The sequence below is a fragment of the Pongo pygmaeus genome, chromosome 2 (assembly GCF_028885625.2).
Source record: "Pongo pygmaeus isolate AG05252 chromosome 2, NHGRI_mPonPyg2-v2.0_pri, whole genome shotgun sequence".
NCBI lineage: Eukaryota > Metazoa > Chordata > Mammalia > Primates > Hominidae > Pongo > Pongo pygmaeus.
In genome coordinates this window covers 149,508,048-149,526,918 of record NC_085930.1, presented here as the reverse complement: position 1 = coordinate 149,526,918, position 18,871 = coordinate 149,508,048, and the positions used below count along the sequence as shown (strand labels likewise).

Here is an 18,871-nt window from a genome sequence, read left to right as displayed (position 1 = left end):
GAAATTTCTGGTTGAGGTGATTGAGGAATACCCCAGGATCTGCAATCTTGATTGTCCTTTGACCTCTTCCTGGCAGGTCTGTGCCCAGGTTACAGTGTCAGTCAAAACCTCCAATGCTGTTCCACTGAACATAGGGAACTGCTGTGCCCTGTGTTTACAGGGAGCACTGTGGGGAACAGGAACAGAGAGGAACAACATGACTGACTCTGGTGGCCAAGAACACTATTCATGCACATGCGTGAGACACCCTTGGTGGGTGCTGTGAAGGGAGGCTGAAGTGCCTGCTGTTTTTTATGGGAACAAAATCTGAGCTGAGAAATACAGTTTAGTGCTCTTATTCTGTTACTAATTTTGCTCTTTGGTTTTTACAAGGGTGAGTGTTAGGAGAGCACAGGCTTCCAGGAGGGTGAAGCAGGGCTGCTCTGCTGATTGAGACCATGGTACTCCAGAGTTGTGCAGAATACAGCCTTGTGACCACTTGGCTCTGTGGGGGTTTGGTGCAGGACAGCCTCTGCTGGGAGGAACAGGATGAAAGCACTGGGCATCAGGAAGGCTCCCAGACAAATTCAACATTCCCTAAGACCTAGTTTTTTTCCCGTTATCAATTTGAGAAAGGCTGATCCTGGAAAGTGTGTTATTTCTATTGTGTTTCTGTTTAAGATTTTTGATCACAAGCCTTTACCTTCCCCATTTATCTTCCCTGTCCCCAAACCCCTGATGAGATGCACTTAAGGTAGGGTTGTATCTCAGGACAAGACTACATACTCCCTCCTTAATCTAAAAGGCAACTCTAGCTTGCACTGGAGAAAAAGAATTGTTCCAAAAATTTGAATGAAGTTTTTTCAATAATGGACAGGAACAAGTTTGACTTCCTGAATGAGTAGAACCTGAAAGTGTTAGAAAGTTATGGAATAGGACAAAGATCATGTTTACAGAGCCACAAGGGAGAACAGTGGATCCCACAAAGCAGATTTTCTTGCTACTGCTAGTATGGTCTGCAAACCAGCAGCCTTGGCTTGTCAGAAAAGCAGAATCTCTGCCCTCAGCCCAGACCTGCTGAGTCAGCATCTGCATTTGAACAGAATCCCCTAGTGATTCGTAAGCACATTAAAGTTTGAGAATCACAGGTATAGTTGGATAAAATAAAACATTTGATGTTTATATTCTTGGCTTCTGGGCAGAGCAGCTAACTAAGGGAGGCATTTTTGACGTGCTGGTGTATTTTGGGCTGTCAGCTGCTCTTTCTTTCACAGGATCTGGTATCATGCTTGTCATCTTGGTCCCTCAACAGAAAACCTTCAACTATTTATCTGGAGAGACCACAGCCCATGCCATTAAAAAGCAGACAGATCTTTGTATTTGTGAAGGCTCACAATTAATATTTTATAGAGAAAGGATTAATAAAACATTATGCAATTAGCTGCTTCCCTTTAGCAAACACACCTCATTAAGGGAGGTAGGAGTCAGCCTACAGGACCCCCAGCAGCTGGCCTAGGCTCTGACTCAGAACAGGCCTGATGGTTTAGGGGAGTGACAGCCTGATTCTGCCTTGTTTGGAGCAGAATTTTCTCCTGCAAGTGGTGTAATAAGTGGGGTTGGCTCTCAGCAGGATAACTTATGGCAGCCACGCCTTTATCTGTATTTCCAGCACTTTCTATGAATTTATTCATTTACACTGTCTTCCGGATACTAGGCACTGTGCTAGGTGATGGAAAAAGAGCAGTGGTAAATATCTCCCCCTTCAAAGATTCTGGATGCCATCAAAGACTTCTTTCTTTCCTTCAAAGCCCCTTCCCACCTTGCACCACCTCGTGGCTCCTGGCATTTCTTTCTGCTAGCCATCCTACCTGTTTGGCTCTGGTGTCTTCCACCCTATGAATATATCATCAGGTGCATTCTGCCCTCTATGGCCCCCTCCTAGCCTTCCTTCTCTCTACCCTGAAGCTGCACAAAGAAGCCTTTCTCTTCCACCCTCCCAGTGGACCCTGTCACTCCCTGGGGATAGGTCTTTCGTCCTGACACAGGGCGCAGACACTTTTGTGTGTAGCGTGCTGTCATCTTTATGGTAGCTCTGCTTGGTTGACACTGTCTCTGCTTCTAGTCTGACATCCCCGTGTGAGGCTGTGTCTTCATCTGATATTAGCATGTTGACATGGTCCTGAAACCCCCAGAGACAGAGCTGACAGCACCTTCTAATTTCCACAGACTGCATTAACTCTTGCCTTCCTAAGAAGACTGTGATCATGAAGAAGCCCAATTAAACATGTGGGATAAAAGAGCATTGGGCTGGGATGTCACGCTTGGCAGCCTGACAGTCTACCCACGTGCTAGGTCACCTTCTCTAAGCCCCTCAGAGCTGGAGGCAAGAAAACGGCCTCAGTGACAGCATCTTCAGAGCCAAAGTGACAGAGGAGGGGATGCTCTTGTCAGCTTTGTTTGATCAACCTATAACAGGCAATCTGGAGCATGCCACCTCTAACACTCTAAAATAAATGAATTAGGAAAGGGAATTATCTGGGTGATTGTTGTACTCAATAGCCTACTTCATCCCTGTGGATGAGAAGGAGAGGAAGAGTAAGTGGGAGGGGCAGAGAGACATTAGGAAGGGCTGATTTGACTTGGATCTGATTGTCGTGGTGGTCTTACATTTAGATGGAGAAAATTTGGTCTATGCACCTCCTACCTCAGCTCAGTGCAGTTGGAATCATCTGACAGTTTTAATCAAAGATGTGATGCAATCAGGTATGCTTGTTGGGAAGGCCATTGTAGCGGATGTTGTTGATGCCCTTCCCAAATCCCTTTTTTAAGTTGGTGTCCCCATCTCCCAGCTGCTGTGAAGTTTTGCTGCAAACAGCTCAGAGGTGTCTGCCGCCCCCTCCTTTTTTTTTTTTTTTTTTTTTTTTTGAGACAGAGTCTCGCTCTGTCGCCCGGGCTGGAGTGCAGTGGCTCTATCTCAGCTCACCGCAAGCTCCGCCTACCGGCTTCACGCCATTCTCCTGCCTCAGGCTCCTGAGTAGCTGGGACTACAGGCGCCCGCCACTGTGCCTGGCTAATTTTTTTTTTTTTTTTTTTTTGTATTTTTTGGTAGAGACGGGATTTCACCGTGTTAGCCAGGATGGTCTCCTTCTCCTGACCTCGTGATCCTCCCGCTTCGGCCTCCCAAAGTGCTGGGATTACAGGCGCTCCCCACCGCACCTGGCGCTCCCCACCCTTTTTTTTTTTAAATGTCATTGGACAGATTGAGCTGCCCTGCCTGATAAATGCCATTTCTTACCCCCAACCCACCACCCAGTCAATGGCTGATAGTCACAGGGAGGTAATTTACCTGGTCTCAAAGTGGGACCAGCTTTGGTACAATTAGTGCCACTGAACTTAGCTGAGGGATCAAACTCAGACCACACTTTGGCTTAGTTTTTTTCCTCTCCCCCTCAACCCCTTCTTTCCTTATCTCCCTTCTTTGAGGGCATTCCCCAGTAAATCACTTGAACAAGAAGCCCCATCTTAGGTTCTGCTTCTAGGAAGCCCAACCGAAAACAGTTATTATGCACAGAAATGTGAGGACCTAGTGCTAAGGAGACAGGGTAGGAGGCTCTGCCATGGTTCAGGCACACAATAAGGCTGTGACCTGGGGAAGTGGCAGTGAGAAGAGAAAGAATGAGAGAGGTGCCAGAGACATTAGAATGAGGCGATCTGCCAGGACTCCATATATGACTGGGTAGGGGCTGAAGGAGGAAGCAAACATGACTGATGTTTTAGGTAGAGGTGAGGATAGCACGTGTGGTGATACTCACATTAACGGGAAGGAGGATTCTTCGCTTTTTCCTTTTCTGTCTCTGCAAATGGAAACCACCTCTGGCTCACTTCTCCTGTCCTCCCTGGGCCTGCCTCTGGGCTCCTGCTCCTGCTTCTCTCTCCTCCCTGAGGTGTTTTGGGCTCACAGTTGTTCCCTGCCTGGCAGAGTCTCCATTCCTCAAGTGTGCTACATCTCTCTAATCAGATGATGATTTCCATGTCTTCAAGGACTGTGCTGTATTCTTTACTGTATAGAGGTCCATGTGTGTTTTTCGTATGTAAAGGGAATTTTAAAATGTTTGTCACAGAGAAAAAGAAACGCTTTTACGCTGTCAGTGGGAATGTAAATTAGTTCAACCATTGTGGAAGACCGTGTGGCGATTCCTCAAAGATCTAGAACTAGAAGTACTATTTGACCCAGCAATCCCATTACTGGGTAATACAGTATATAAAGAATATAAATCATTCTATTACAAAGATATGTGCACACATATATTCACTGCAGCACTATTCACAATAGCAAAGACATGGAACCAACCCAAATGTCCATCAACGATAGACTGGATAAAGAAAATGTGGTACATATATACCATGGAATACTACGTAGCCATAAAAACGAATGAGACCATGTCCTTTGCATGGACATGGATGAAACTAGAAGCCATTATCCTCAGCAAACTAATACAGGAACAGAAAACCAAACACTCCATGTTCTCACTTATAAGTGGGAGCTGAACAATGAGAATACATACACACAGGGAGGGGAACAACACATACTGGGGCCTATTGTGGGGAGGGAGACCATTAGGAAAAATAACTAATGCATGCTGGTCTTAATACCTAGGTGATGGGTTGATAGGTGCAGCAAACCACCATGGCACATGTCTAACTATGTAACAAACCTGCACGTCCTGCATGTGCACCCCAGAACTAAAAATAAAAATTGAAATTAAAAAGTTTGTTGATTAATTAGTACTTTTGCTCTTAAAACACTGGTGTGCCATAACAAGTCCTCCCTGACTGGGCTGAGGGCTTTACATTTATATAATGTCGTTACCTGCAGACCTTGGTTTCAGGACCGTGAAGTTACTTCTTTTGCTTATCAACTTTATTGAGAAATAATTTCTGTGAGATAAACCACATCTATTTAAAGCATACAATTCAATGAGTTTCGTCAGTTATTTGCACTTATAAAACCAGCATCACGATCAAGACGAAAGCCACTTGCATCATTTTTTTTGCCTCTTTGCATTCCATCCCACCTTACCTCTGGGCCCACACAACCACTGTCTCTTTTTTTTTTTTTGGTCACTATAAATGGTTTGTATTTTCTGAAACTTAAACTAAAATAAGTTGCATTTTATGAAAATGGAATCATCCAGTGTGTATTCTTTTGTGCTAGGCTTCTTTCACTCACCATGATCATTTAGAGATTCACTCATGTTGTTAAGAGTATTAGTAGTATTAGTAGTCCATTTTTTAAGTTAAAATTTTCATTTTGACATAATTTTAGATTCATATACTGATGTAAGAAATAATACAGAGGGCCCTTGTGTACATTTTACCCAGTTTCCCCCAATGGGTACATCTTGCAAAAATACAGTACACTATTACAACCAGGATATGGACAATGTACAGTCAATCACTACAAGGAAAGAAATCTCTCAGTTGCTCTTTTCTAGCAACATCCACTTTCATCACACCCACTGCCTCTTTTTAAAAAATAGGCTTTATTTTTTAGAGCAGTTTTAGGTTCATAGCAAAATTGAACAGAGGGTACAGACATTTCCCATATGCCCCCTGCCCCCACTGACATGCACGGCTTCCCCCATTACCGATAGTCCCCACCAGAGTGGTACATTTGCTACAACTGAAGAACCCATATTGCTACATTGTTATCACATAAAGTTTATAGTTTACATTAGGGTTTATTCTTGGTTTTGTACTGAGGTAGGAGTTGGGTCTTGACTCCAGAGGTGAGGATTGGACACTGGACCAAACTGGGGACTAGCTAAAACAGGGACTGGGCAAAAGCAGCTTTCCATAAGACATGCCCACTGGTATGCCATATTAGTTTACCATTGCTATGGCAACATCTGGGAGTTACTGCCCCTTTCCATGGCAATGACCTGACAACCCAGAAGTTACTATCCTTTTCCTAGAAATTTTTGCATAAACCATTTCTCAATGTATATGTAATTAAAAAGTAGGTATAAATATGACTGCATAGCTGCCCCAAGCTGCTACTCTGAGTAGCAGCTGCCTATGGAATATACCTGCTTTGCAGGAGCAGTCACAGAGCTGTAATGCCAGAGCTATAACACTGCTGCTTCAATAAAGCTGTTTTTTTTTTCTACCCTGTCACCAGCTTGCCCTTGAATTCTTTCCCAGGCAAAGCCAAGAACCCTTGTAGGCTAAGCCCCAATTTGAAGCTCGCCTATCCTGTATCAGTATATTCTATGGGTTTGGACAAATATGTAATGACGTGTTTCACCATTATAGTATCATACAGAGTAGTTTCACTTCCCTAAAAATTTTCTGTGTTCTGCCAGTTCATCCCTCCCTCTCCCCCCACTTCCAACCCCTGGCAACCACTGATCATTTTATTGTCTTCATAATTTTGTCTTTTCTACCATGTTATATAGTTGGAATCATACAGTGTGTAGCCTTTTCAGATTGGCTTCTTTCACTTAATAATATGCATTTAAGTTTACTCCAGATCTTTTCATGGCTTGATAGTTCATTTCTTTTTAGTGCTGAATAACATTTTATTGTCTGGAAGTACCATGGTTTATTCATCCACTCTCCTACTGAAGGCTATCTTGGTTGCTTCTAAATTGTGGCATTTATGAATAAAACTGCCATAAACATTCATGTGCAGGTTTTTGTGTGGACATAAGTTTTCAATTCTTTTGGGTAATACCAAGGAGCACCATTGCTGAATCATATGCTAAGAGTATATTTACTTATTAGAAAATGCCAAACTGTCTTCCAGGGTGGTTGTCCTATTTTGCATTCCCACCAGCAATAAGTGAGTTTATTTGTATCCTCATCAGCATTTGGTGTTGTCAGTGTTTGGGATTTGGCCAGTTTAATAGGTGTGAGTAGTATGTCATTGTTGCTTTAATTTGCATTTCCCTGATGACATATGATGTGAATCCTCTCTTCAACATGCTTGTTTGCCATCTGTGTATTTTCTTTGGTGAGGTGTTTGTTAAGGTCTCTGACCCATTTTTTAAATTGGGTTGTTTGTGTTCTTATTATTGATTTTTAAGAGTTCTTTGTATATTTGGGATTATAGTTCTCTATCAGGTATTTGTTTAACAAATATTTTCTCCCAATCTGTTGTCTTCTCATTCTCTTAACTGTCTTTCACATAACATTTTTGATTTTAATGAAGTCCAGCTTATCAATTCTTTCTTTCGTGGATTGTGCTTTTGGTGTTGTATCTAACAAGTTACTATGTAACTCAAGGTCATGTCTAGATTTTCTCCTATGTAATTATTTTCTATGTAAATAATTAGAGTTTATAATATTTTACTAAATTTAGATAATACAGAAAAATAAAAATCATTTGCAATCTCTAACATGACTCCTACAAAGATCAAAGATACTAGGTCTATAAAGATAATAGATATTTGTTTTTTAAAATTGGACCTTCTATAAATATTCTTTTATAATGTATATTTTCCATTTAACAATATATTTTAAGCATTTAAATATGTCATTCAATATTATTAACATGATTTTCATAATTGTACAGTATTTTATCAATCCTTATGTTCATTCAGTTTGCCTTGAATATTTCAGTATTATAAATAATGCCTTAGTAAAGGATCTGGTACATTATCCTCTAGGGGTTTTATAGTTTTGTGTTTTACTTTAAGTCTATGATCTATTTTGAGTTAACTTTTGTGAAGGACATAAGCTCTGTGTCTAGATTAATTTTTTTTTGCATGTGGATGTCCATTTGTTGCAGTACAGTTTGTTGAAAAGATTATATTTTTTATTTTATTTCCTTTGTTCCTTTGTCAAAGATCAGTTGACTATGTGGACTTATTTATGGGCTCTCTATTTTGTTCCATTGATCTATTTGTCTATTCTTTCACCAGTTCCACACTGTCTTGATTACTGTTGCTTTTACAATAAGTCTTGAGGTTGGGTAGTTTCAGTTCTTCAACTTTGTTCTTCTCCAGTATTGTGTGGCTATTCTGTTTTTTCTTTTCTTTCTTTTTTTTGCCTCTCCATATAAACTTTAGAATCAGTTTGTCAAGGTTCGCAAAATAACTTACTGGGATTTTGATTGGGATTGCATTGAATTTATAGATCAAGCTGGGAAGAACAGACATCTTGATAATTTTTTTGGTTTGGTTGTGTGCCCCCAGAATTCATATGTTGAAATCCTAACCCCAGTATGGTAGTTTTAGAAGGTGGAGACTTTGGGAGGTAATTAGGTCTGAGGGTAGAGCCTTCAGAAGTGGGATTAGTGCCCTTATGAGAAAAGACATGAGTGATTGCTTCCTGTCTCTGCTCTCCAGCATATAAGGACACAACCAGAAGACATCAATCTGCAAACCAGAAAGTGGGCTCTCATAAGACACTGGGTCTGCTGACACCTTGATCTTGGACTTCTCAGCCTCCAGAACTGTGAGCATTATATGTTTTTTTAACCACCCAGTCTATGGTAATTTGTTATAGTAGCCTGAATTTACTAATACAACAATATGGAGTCTTCCTATCCATGAACATGAAATATATTTCCATTTATTTAGTTCTTGTTTACTTTCATTCAGCAGAGATTTATAGTTTCCCTCATATAGACATTGTTTATATTTTGTTAGATTTATACCTAAGTATTTTAATTTTGGGGGTGCTAATGTAAATGATATTATGTTTTAAATTTTAAATCACACTTGTTCATTGCTGGGATATAGAAAAGTGATTGACTTTGCATATTAACCTCATATCCTGCAACCTTACTATAATCACTTATAGTTCCAGGGGTTTTTTGTTATTGGTTCTTTAGGCTATTCTGCATAGACAATCATGTCATCTGTGAACAAAGGACGTTTTCTTTTTTCCTCATCTGTATACTCTTTGCTTTCTTTTCTTGTCTTATTGCATTTTCTAGTACTTCCAGTACAGTGTTGAAAATCAGTAGTGACAGGGGACAACCCTGCCTTGTTTTTTTAATCTTAGTGTGGAAGCTTCCAGTTTCTCTCCATTAAGTTTGAAATTGACTGTGGATTTTTGTAGATACTCTTCATCAATTGAGGAAATTCTCCTCTGTTCCTAGTTTACTGAGGGTTTCTTTTTTTAAATCATGGATGAATATTGGATTTTGTGAAATGCTTTATTTTGCATTTAGTTGTATGTTCATGTGACTTTTCGTTTTTAGCCTATTCATGTGATAGAGTACATTAATTGATTTTTGAATGCTGAAACAGCTTTGTGTACTTGGGATAAATACCACTTGGTCATGGTGTATAATTCTTTTTATACATTGTTAGATTTAATTTACTAATATTTTGTTGAGGATTATTGCATCTATTTTCATGAGAGATATTGGTCTGACATGTTTTTTTCTCTAATAATACCTTTTCTGGTTTTGGTATTATGGTAATACTGGCCCTCTCAAATGAGTTAGGAAATATTCCCTCTTCTTTCTATCTTCTGGAAGAGATTGTAGATAATTGGCATAAGATATTCCTTAAATGTTTGGGAGGATTCACAAGTGAATACATCTGGGCCTGGTACTTTCTGTTTTGAAAGCTTATTAATTTTTGATTCAATTTCTTTAGTATATATAGACCTATTTGAATTGTCTATTTCTTCTTGTGTGAGTTTTGGTAGATTGTGTTTCTCAAGGAATTGATTCATTTCATCTGGGCTATCAAATTTGTGAGCATAGAGCTGTGCGTAGTATTCCTTGCATATCTTTTTAATTTCCACAGGATCTGTAGTGAAGTCCCTTTTTCATTTGTGATATGAGTAATTTTGTTCTTTCTTTTAGTTCCTCAGCCTGACTAGAGGCTTATCAATTTTATTGATCTTAAAAAAACAGCTTTTGGTTTGGTTGATTCTTTTCTATTGGAATCCTGTTTTCAATTGTATTGATTTATGCTCTAATTTTTATTATTTCTTTTCTTCCTCTTACTTTAGATTTAATTTGACCTTTGTTTGTACTTTTCTAAGGTGGAAGCTTAAATGATTAATTTTAGATCTTTACTCTTCTTTATATGTGCAATCAATGCTATAAATTCTCTGTAAGCATTGCTTTTGCAACATCTCAGAAATTTTGATAAATGTTTTCATTTTCATTTGGTTAAAATATTTTTAAATTTCTCTTGAGATCTCTTCTTTGACCCACGTGTTATTTAGAAGTGTGTTATTTAATCTCCAAGTATTTTAGTATTTAGTATTTTACATTCTAAAATACCTTTCTGTTATTGATTTCTTATTCAATTCCATTGTGGTCAAAGGGCAGGCATTGCATAATTTTTATTTTTTTAAATTTGTTAAAGTGTACTTTATGACTTAGAATATAGTGTGTCTTGATTAATGTTCCATATGAACTTGGAAGAATGTGCTGCTGATGTTGTTGGATGAAATAGTCTATAGATATCCATTATATCCTATTGACTAATGGTGTAGCTGAGTTCAACTATGTCCTTACTAATTTTTCACCTGCTGAATCTGACCATTTCTGTTTTTTTTTCCCCAATACAGAGTGTTGCTCTGTTGTCCAGACTGGAGTGCAGTGGTGTGATCTCAGCTCACTGCAATCTCTGCCTCTCAGGTTCAAGCAATTCTCCTGCCTCAGCTTCCTGAATAGCTGGGATTACAGGTGTGTGCCACCATGCCGGGCTAATTTTTGTATTTTTAATAGAAATGGGGTTTCACCATGTTGGCCAGGCTGGTCTCGAACTCCTGATCTTGTGATCTGCCCACCTCGGTCTTCCAAAGTGCTGGGACTACAGGCATGAGCCACCACACCCAACTTCCTTTTTAAATATTTTTGTTACAAGGTCTTGCTCTGTCACCCAGACTGGAGTACAGTGGTGAAATCACAGCTCACCACCTCAGCCCACTGAGTAGCTGGGATTATAGGTGCACACCACCATGCCTACCTAAGTTTTAAATTTTTTGTAGAGATGGGGTCTTGCCATATTGCCTAAGCTGGTCTCAAACTCCTGGGCTCAAGCAGTCTTCTCACCTTGACCTCCCAAAGTGCTGGGATTACAGGTGTGAGCCACTGTGCCTGGTCCTGACCATTCCTGATACAGGTTTGTTAAAATCTCTAATAATAATGGATTCATCTCTTTATTCTTGCAGTTCTATCAGTTTTGCCTCACATATTTTGATGCTCTGTTGTTAGGTCATACATGTTGAGAATTGTTGTGTCTTCTTGGATAATTGGCCCTTTACCATTATGCAGTGCCCCTTTTTATCCTGATAATTTTCCTTGCTCTGAAGTTCACTTTCTGAAATTAATATAGCTTTCTTCTGATTAGTGTTAGCATGGTATATATTTCTTCATTTATTTACTTTTTCTTTCGAGACAGCATCTCACTCTGTCATGCAAGCTGGAGTACAGTAGAACAATCATAGCTCATGGCAGCCTTGAATTCCTGAGTTCAAGTGATCCTCCTGCCTCTGGCTTTAGAGTAGTTGGGACCACAGGCACACACTACCACACCCAGCTAATTTTTTGTAGAGGCTAGGTCTTGCCATGTTTGCCAGGCTGTTTTCAAATTCCTGTGCTCAAGCAATTCTCCTGTCTCAGCCTCCCAAAGTGTTGGGATTACAGGCATGAGCCACTGTGCCCAGCCATCCATTTACTTTTAATCTATATGTTTCTTTATATTTCAAGTGAGTTTCTTGTAGACAACATATAATTTGGTCTTGTTTTTTGATCCATTCTGACAATCTCTGTCTTTTAATTGGTGCATTTAGACCATGGATGTTCAAAGTGATTACTGATATAGTTGGATTAATATCTAACATATTTGTTACTGTTTTCTATTTGGTGTCTTACTTTACTCTTATTTTTGTCTTTCACTGTCTTCCTGTCTTTTGTGGTTTTAACCCTTTTCCCATTTGCCCTGAGAATACTTGTTGGTGGTGCTTGTGGCTGCAGTATTTATTTAACCTGATAACCTTGCCTTGAAATATCTCACTTTTATTATTATTTTTGCATCACTGTAGTATATCAACTTTGGAAACAAAATACATTACTTATAGCATTTTGGTTTTAGTAGTGGTATTTCCATTTACAAAATGTAGTAATTCTCTATTGTTGACAATGTCAGATTCTAGAAAATGTAGCATTCCCATACATGATGTTAATATTGTTCTTGAGCAATTATTGGCCAAAGATTCATTTGATAAATGTTATTTTTCTGAGATAGACGATTCTGATAATTTAGACAATCTGATGTAAGTTCTGTTTAGAAATAACTCCAAGAACAGTTTTTATATTTTATTTTCACATTGAAAATCAGTCATATTTGCATCAGCCTCAAAGAGCACATTTATATAAAATAAAGTGAGAGCTGGCAGTGAGCTGCACATTTTTTTTCCTAAACAAGAAAAGGGTTAATTGAGCATTTTATATGATTCCAATATTTTTTTCTTTTTAGCATGTCAGTGTAGTTCTGTTTCCATTTTTTAGTGATTGCCTAGAATTTACAGTATCTGTTTACAACTAATCCAAGTTCACTTTTAAATAACACTATACTAAACAGAAGGAAAATGGCAGACAGGAGGCAGGGCTAACTTGTAGCTCCCACTTGGATGGACAGAGCAATGTGTGGAGACTCATATCGTAAACTTTTGTTTCAAGAACTATCCCAGGAACATACCAGGAAAGCTGAGAGAATCCACAGACCTGTGAAGGAAGCAGGTTGCTCCTGCAGGCCTTGGGAGACAGCCCGAAAACTGTGAGTTCTCAAAGTGTGAAAGGCGGATTATCTACCCCTGAGCACACACCTTCACTGGGGAACCTGAAGATCCAGATCACAAGAAAACGATTTGACCTTACCTGGAGCTGAGACAATTTTAGAGAGCCAAGTGAAATACGGGGGTAGAAGAAGCAGCAGAAAGAGCCATCCCCAGGGAAGCCATTTCTGACTTTGTCTCACAGAGGTCACTGGGGAGGGCTGCCAGAAGAACTAAGAACAGACCATAGAGAGAAACTTCCAGCTGAACTTGGTAACAGTTTTGATTGAATGTGAAGTTTCCTGGATAGAAACTAGGGGAAAGGGTGAATCAAGAGAGCAGACATAGCACAGAAGCCATGGCAGGAGGGGAGGCTTGAAACCTGACAGACCTGCTTGCTTTCTCAGCTGGGAGGCTGGTAGCCTGGGGCAAGTTCTCAGCCCTGCTCACTAGCTGCCTGGAAATGAACTTGGTGCTGTTGGTGGGGCATGGTGGGAATGAGACCAGCCTCTTGGGCTGTGTGGGAGCTAGATGAGGCTGGTAACTGCTGGCTCCCCCTACTTCCCTGTCAACCTGCATGACACAGCAAAGGCAGCCATAGTCTCCCTGGGAACATAACGTTGGCCTGAAGACCACACCCACATTCCCCACAGCAGCTGCAGCAAGCTCCACCCAAGTAGAGTGAGCTCAGATATACATAACCCTGCCCCAACTTGAGGGTCCTTCTCTATCTCCCACGGTAGCCAAAAACAAGGGACACAGTCTCATCGGAGCTCTAGGGCTCTGCCCATCACCTGATTCTCCCTATATCACAGCAGCTGATGCTCTCTTGAAAGCACCACCTCCTGGCTGGAGGCCAACCAATGCAAAACTAGTGCAATAAACAAAATTACAACTAAGGACCCTCACAGATTCCATTTCAGTCCCCTACCACCTCCATTGGAGCAGGTGCTGGTATCCATGGCTGAGAGACCTGAAGACAGTTCACATCACAGGACTCTGTGCAGACACTCCCCAGTACCAGCCTGGAGCCCAGTAGCTCTGCTTGGTGGCTGAATCCAGAAGAAAAATAACAGTCACTGTAGTTTGGCTCTCAGGAAGCCCCATCCCTAGGGGAAGGAAGAGAGAACTACATCAAGGGAGCACCACGTGGGACAAAAGAATCTGAACAGCAGCCTTGAGCCCCAGATCTTCCTTCTGAAATAGTCTGTTCAAATGAGAAGGAACAAGAAGAGAAATTCTGGTAATATTACAAAGCAAGATTCTTTAACACTCCCAAGAGATTACAGTAGGTCAGCAGCAATGGATCCAAACCAAGAAGAAATCCCTAAATGCCAGAAAAAGAATTCAGAAAGTCAATTATTAAGCTAATCAAGGCAGCATCAGAGAAAGGTGAAGTCCAATTTAATGAAATAAAAAGATACAAGATATGAAGGGAAAAATCTTCAGTGAAATAAATAGAATAAATAAAAAACAATCACAGCTTCTGGAAATGAAGGACACACTTAGAGAAATGCAAAATACACTGGAAAGTCTCACTAATAGAATCGAATAAGCAGAAGAAAGAACTCCAGAGCTCAAAGACAAGGTTTTCAAATTAACCCAATCCAACAAAGTTGAAGAAAAAAGAATAAAAAAAGAACAAAGCCTCCAAGAAGTCTGGGAATATGTTAAATGATGAAACCTAAGAATAATTGGTGTTCCTGAAGAAGAAGAGAAATCTAAAAGTTTGGAAAACATATTTGAGGAAATAATTGAGGAAGACTTCCCTGACCTTGCTAGATATCCAGACATCAAAATACAAGAAGCTCAGAGAACACCTGGGAAATTTATCACAAAAAGATCACCTAGGCACATAGTCATCAGGTTATCTAAAGTCAAGATGAAGGAAAGAATCTTAAGAGCTAGAGGCAAAGGCACCAGGCAACCTATAAGGGAAAACCTATCAGATTAACAGCAAATTTCTTGGCAGAAACCTTACAAACTAGAAGGGATTGGGGCCCTATCTTTAGCCTCCTATTTTCAGCCAAGAATTTTGTATCCAGTGAAACTAAGCTTTATAAATGAAGGAAAGATACAGTATTTTTTAGACAAACAAATGCTAAGAGAATTTACCACAACCAAGTCAGCACTATAAGAACTGCTAAAAGGAGCTCTAAATCTTGACACAAATCCTTGAAATACAGCAAAATAGAACCTCCTTAAAGCATAAATATCACCGGGCCAATAAAAGAAACACACACACACACACACACACACACACACACACACACACACACAACCAAGGTATTCAGGCAACAAATAGCATGATGAATAGAATAGTAATTCACATCTGAATACTAACATTGAAGGGAAATGGCCTAAATGCTCAACTTAAAAGATACTGAATGGCAGAACGGATAAGAATTCACCAACCAAGTAACTGCTGCCTTCAAGAGACTCATCTAACACATAATGTCTCACTTAACTTAAGATAAAGAGGTGGAAAAAGATATTCCATGCAAATAGATGCCAGAAGTGAGCAGGAGTAGCTATTCGTATATCAGACAAAACAAACTTTAAAGCAACAGCAGTTAAAAAACACAAAGAGGGACATTATATAATGATAAAAGGACTTGTCCAATAGGAAAATATCACAATCCTAAATATATACGTACCTAACACTGGAGCTCCCAGATTTATAAAACGATTACTACTAGACTTAAGAAATGAGATAGACAGAAACACAATAATAGTGGGGGACTTCAATACTCCATTGGAGGCAGTAGATAGGTCATCAAGACAGAAAGTCAACAACAAAACAATGGATTTTTTGTTTCAGAACATTCTGCCCAACAACTGCAGTCTATACATTCTATTCATCAACACATGCAACATTCTTCAAGATAGACTATATGATAGGCCACAAAACAAGTCTCAACAAATTTAAGAAAATTGAAATTATATCAAGTACTCTCTCAGACCACAGAGGAATAAAATTGGAAGTCAACTCCAAAAGAAATGCTTAAAACTATGCAAATACATGGAAATTAAATAACCTGCTTCTGAATGATCATTGGCTCAACAATGAAATTAAGATGGAAATTAAAAAATTATTTGAACTGAAAGTAAATAGTGACAGAACTTAACAAAACCTCTGAAATACAGCAAAGCCAGTGCTAACAGGAAAGTTCAAACCCTTAAATGCCTACATCAAAAAGTCTGAAAAAGTACAAATAGACAATCTAAGAACACACCTCAAGAAACTAGAGAAACAAGAATAAACCAAATCCAAACCCAACAGAAGAAAAGAAATAACAATGATCAGAGCAGAACTAAATGAAACAGAAACAAACAAAAAAAAATACGAAAGATAAATTTAACAAAAAGCTGGTTCTTTGAAAAGATAAATAAAATTGATAGACTGTTAGTGAGATTAACCAAGAAAAGAAGAGAGAAGATCCAAATGAGCTCAATTAGAAAGAAAACAGGAGATATTATGACTGATACTACAGAAATGCAAGAGATCATTCAAGGCTACTATGAATGCATTTAGGTGCGTAAACTAGAAAACCTAGAAATGATGGATAAATTACTGGAAATATACAACCATCCTAGATTAAACCAAGAATAAATAGAAACTCTGAACATGTTACTGGTAGAAGGTGTCCAGGTTCTTGGCATCTCGAATGAGGAATTGGTCAAAATGCACAAACAAAACGAGGAAAGCAAAAGCAGGGATTTACTGAGAATGAAAGTACACTCCACAGTGTGGGAGCGACCTGAGTGTAGGGGGGCTCAAGAGCCCCACTTACAGAATTTTCTGGGGTTTCAATACTCTAGAGGTTTCCCATTGGTTACTTGGTGTATATTCTATATAAATGAAGAGAATGAAGTGAAGTCACAGATCATTTACTCAGAATGCATCCTATTATAAATTGAGAGGATGTTACTTGGTGTGTGTGATCTATGTAAATGGAGAGGATGAATGTGAAGTTACAAAGTGTAAATGGCATGAATGGAGAGGATGAAGTGAAGTTACAAAGCCATTCATATTCCTGTCATTGCTGAAGTGCTTTCATTCTATTTAGTTCTAGGAAGTCATTGTGGATTGGCCTTATGTTCCCTGCCTCCAGGCCCCATTTCCCTGCCTTAGACAGACAAATAACAAATGGCGAGATTGAAATGGTAATATAAAATTGCCAGCAACAAAAAACAGTCCAGGACCAGATGAATTCACAGCTGAATTCTATCAGACATTCAAAGAAGAGTTGGTAGCAATCCTATTGACACTATTCCAAAAGATAGAGAAAGAGGGAATCCTTTCTAAGTCATTCTATGAAGCCAGTATCGCCCTGATACCAAAACCAAAAAAGGACATAACAAAAAAAGAAAAAAAGAGAACAACATCCCTGATAAATATAGATAACAAAATCTTCAACAAAATACAAAAACAAAAACCCTGAATCCAATAGCATATCAAAAGGATAATCCACCATGATCAAGTGGGTTTCCTATCAGGTATTAAGGAATGGTTCAACATACGAAATCAATAAATGGGATACACCACATAAACAGAATTAAAAACAAAATCACATGATCATCTCAATAAACGCATCTAGCATCCTTTTATGATTAAAACCCAGCATCCCTTTGTGATTAAATCCAGCATCCCTTTATAGTTAAAATGCTCAGCAAAATTGACATAGAAGAAACATACCTTCTATGTCAAGGTAGTAAAAACAATCTATGACAAACCCACAGCCAACATAATACTGAATGGGGATAAGTTGAAAGCATTCCCCCTGAGAACTGGAACAAGATGAGGATGCCCATTTCTACCACTTGTCTTCAATATAGTACTGGAAGTCCTAGCCAGAGCCATCAGACAAGAGAAAGAATAAAGGGCATCCAAATTGGTAGAGAGGAAGTCAAACTGTCACTGTTTGCTGATATGATTGTATAACTATAAAATCCTAAAGACTTCTCCATAAAGCTCCTAGAAATAAATGAATTCAGCAAAGTTTCAGGATACAAAATTAATGTCCACAAATTAGTAGCTCTGCTATACACCAACAGTGACCAAGCTGAGAATCAAATCAAGAACTCAATCCCTTTTACAACATCTGCAAAAAAAAAATACTTAGAAATATATCTAACAAAGGAGGTGAAAGATCTCTACAAAATAAACTACAAAACATTGCTGAAAGAAATCATAGACGTCACAAACAAATGGAAACACATCCCATGCTAATGGATGGGTAGAATCAATATTGTAAAAATAATACTGCCAAAAGCCATCTACAAATTCAAGGCTATTTCTATCAAAATACTATCATCATTCTTCAGACAACTAGAAAAAACAATCCTAAAATTCATATGAAACCCAAAAAGAGCCTGCATAGCCAAAGCAAGACTGAGCAAAAAAAAAAAAAAAAAAAAAAAAGAAAGAAATCTGGAGGCATCACATTACCCAACCTCAAACTATACCATAAGGCCGTAGTCACCAAAACAGCATGGTATTAGTGTAAAAATAGGCACATAGACCAATGAAACAGAATAGAGAACCCAGAAATAAAGCCAAATACTTACAGCTAACTGATCTTTGACAAAGCAAACAAAAACATAAAGTGGGGATAGGACATTCTATTTAACATATGGTGCTGGGATAATTGGCAAGCCACATGTAGAAGAATGAAACTGGATCATCTCTCACCTTATACAAAAATCAACCCAAGATGGATCAAAGATGTAAATCTAAGACCTGAAACCATAAAAATTCTAGAAAGTGACATCAGAAAAACCCTTCTAGACATTGGCTTAGGCAAGGAGTTGATGACCAAGAACACAAAAGCAAATGCAACAAAAAGATAAATAGATGGGACTTAATAAAACTGAAAACTTCTGTACAGCAAAAGGACCAATCAGCAGAGTAAACAGACAACTCACAGATTGGGAGAATATCTTGGCAATCTCTGCATCCAACGAAGGACTAATATCCAGAATCTACAAGGAACTCAAAGAAATCAGCAAGGTAAAAACAAACAATCCCATCAAGAAGTGAGCTAAGGACATGTATAGACAATTATCAAAAGAAGATATACAAATGGCCAACAAACATATGAAGAAATGCTCAACATCACTAATGACCAGGGACATG

At 39.0% G+C, this 18,871-nt stretch overlaps 1 long non-coding RNA gene across 1 annotated transcript in view; it reads left to right on the top strand.

Annotated features, from left to right (window-relative positions):
• Positions 1 to 18,871, top strand: part of LOC134739191 (uncharacterized) — a 172,376-nt gene that overhangs the window by 102,783 nt on the left and 50,722 nt on the right. The window contains exon 3 of the long non-coding RNA XR_010125771.1: positions 8,331 to 8,439. This is a non-coding gene — a long non-coding RNA (uncharacterized LOC134739191). The remainder of the gene's footprint in view (positions 1 to 8,330; positions 8,440 to 18,871) is intronic.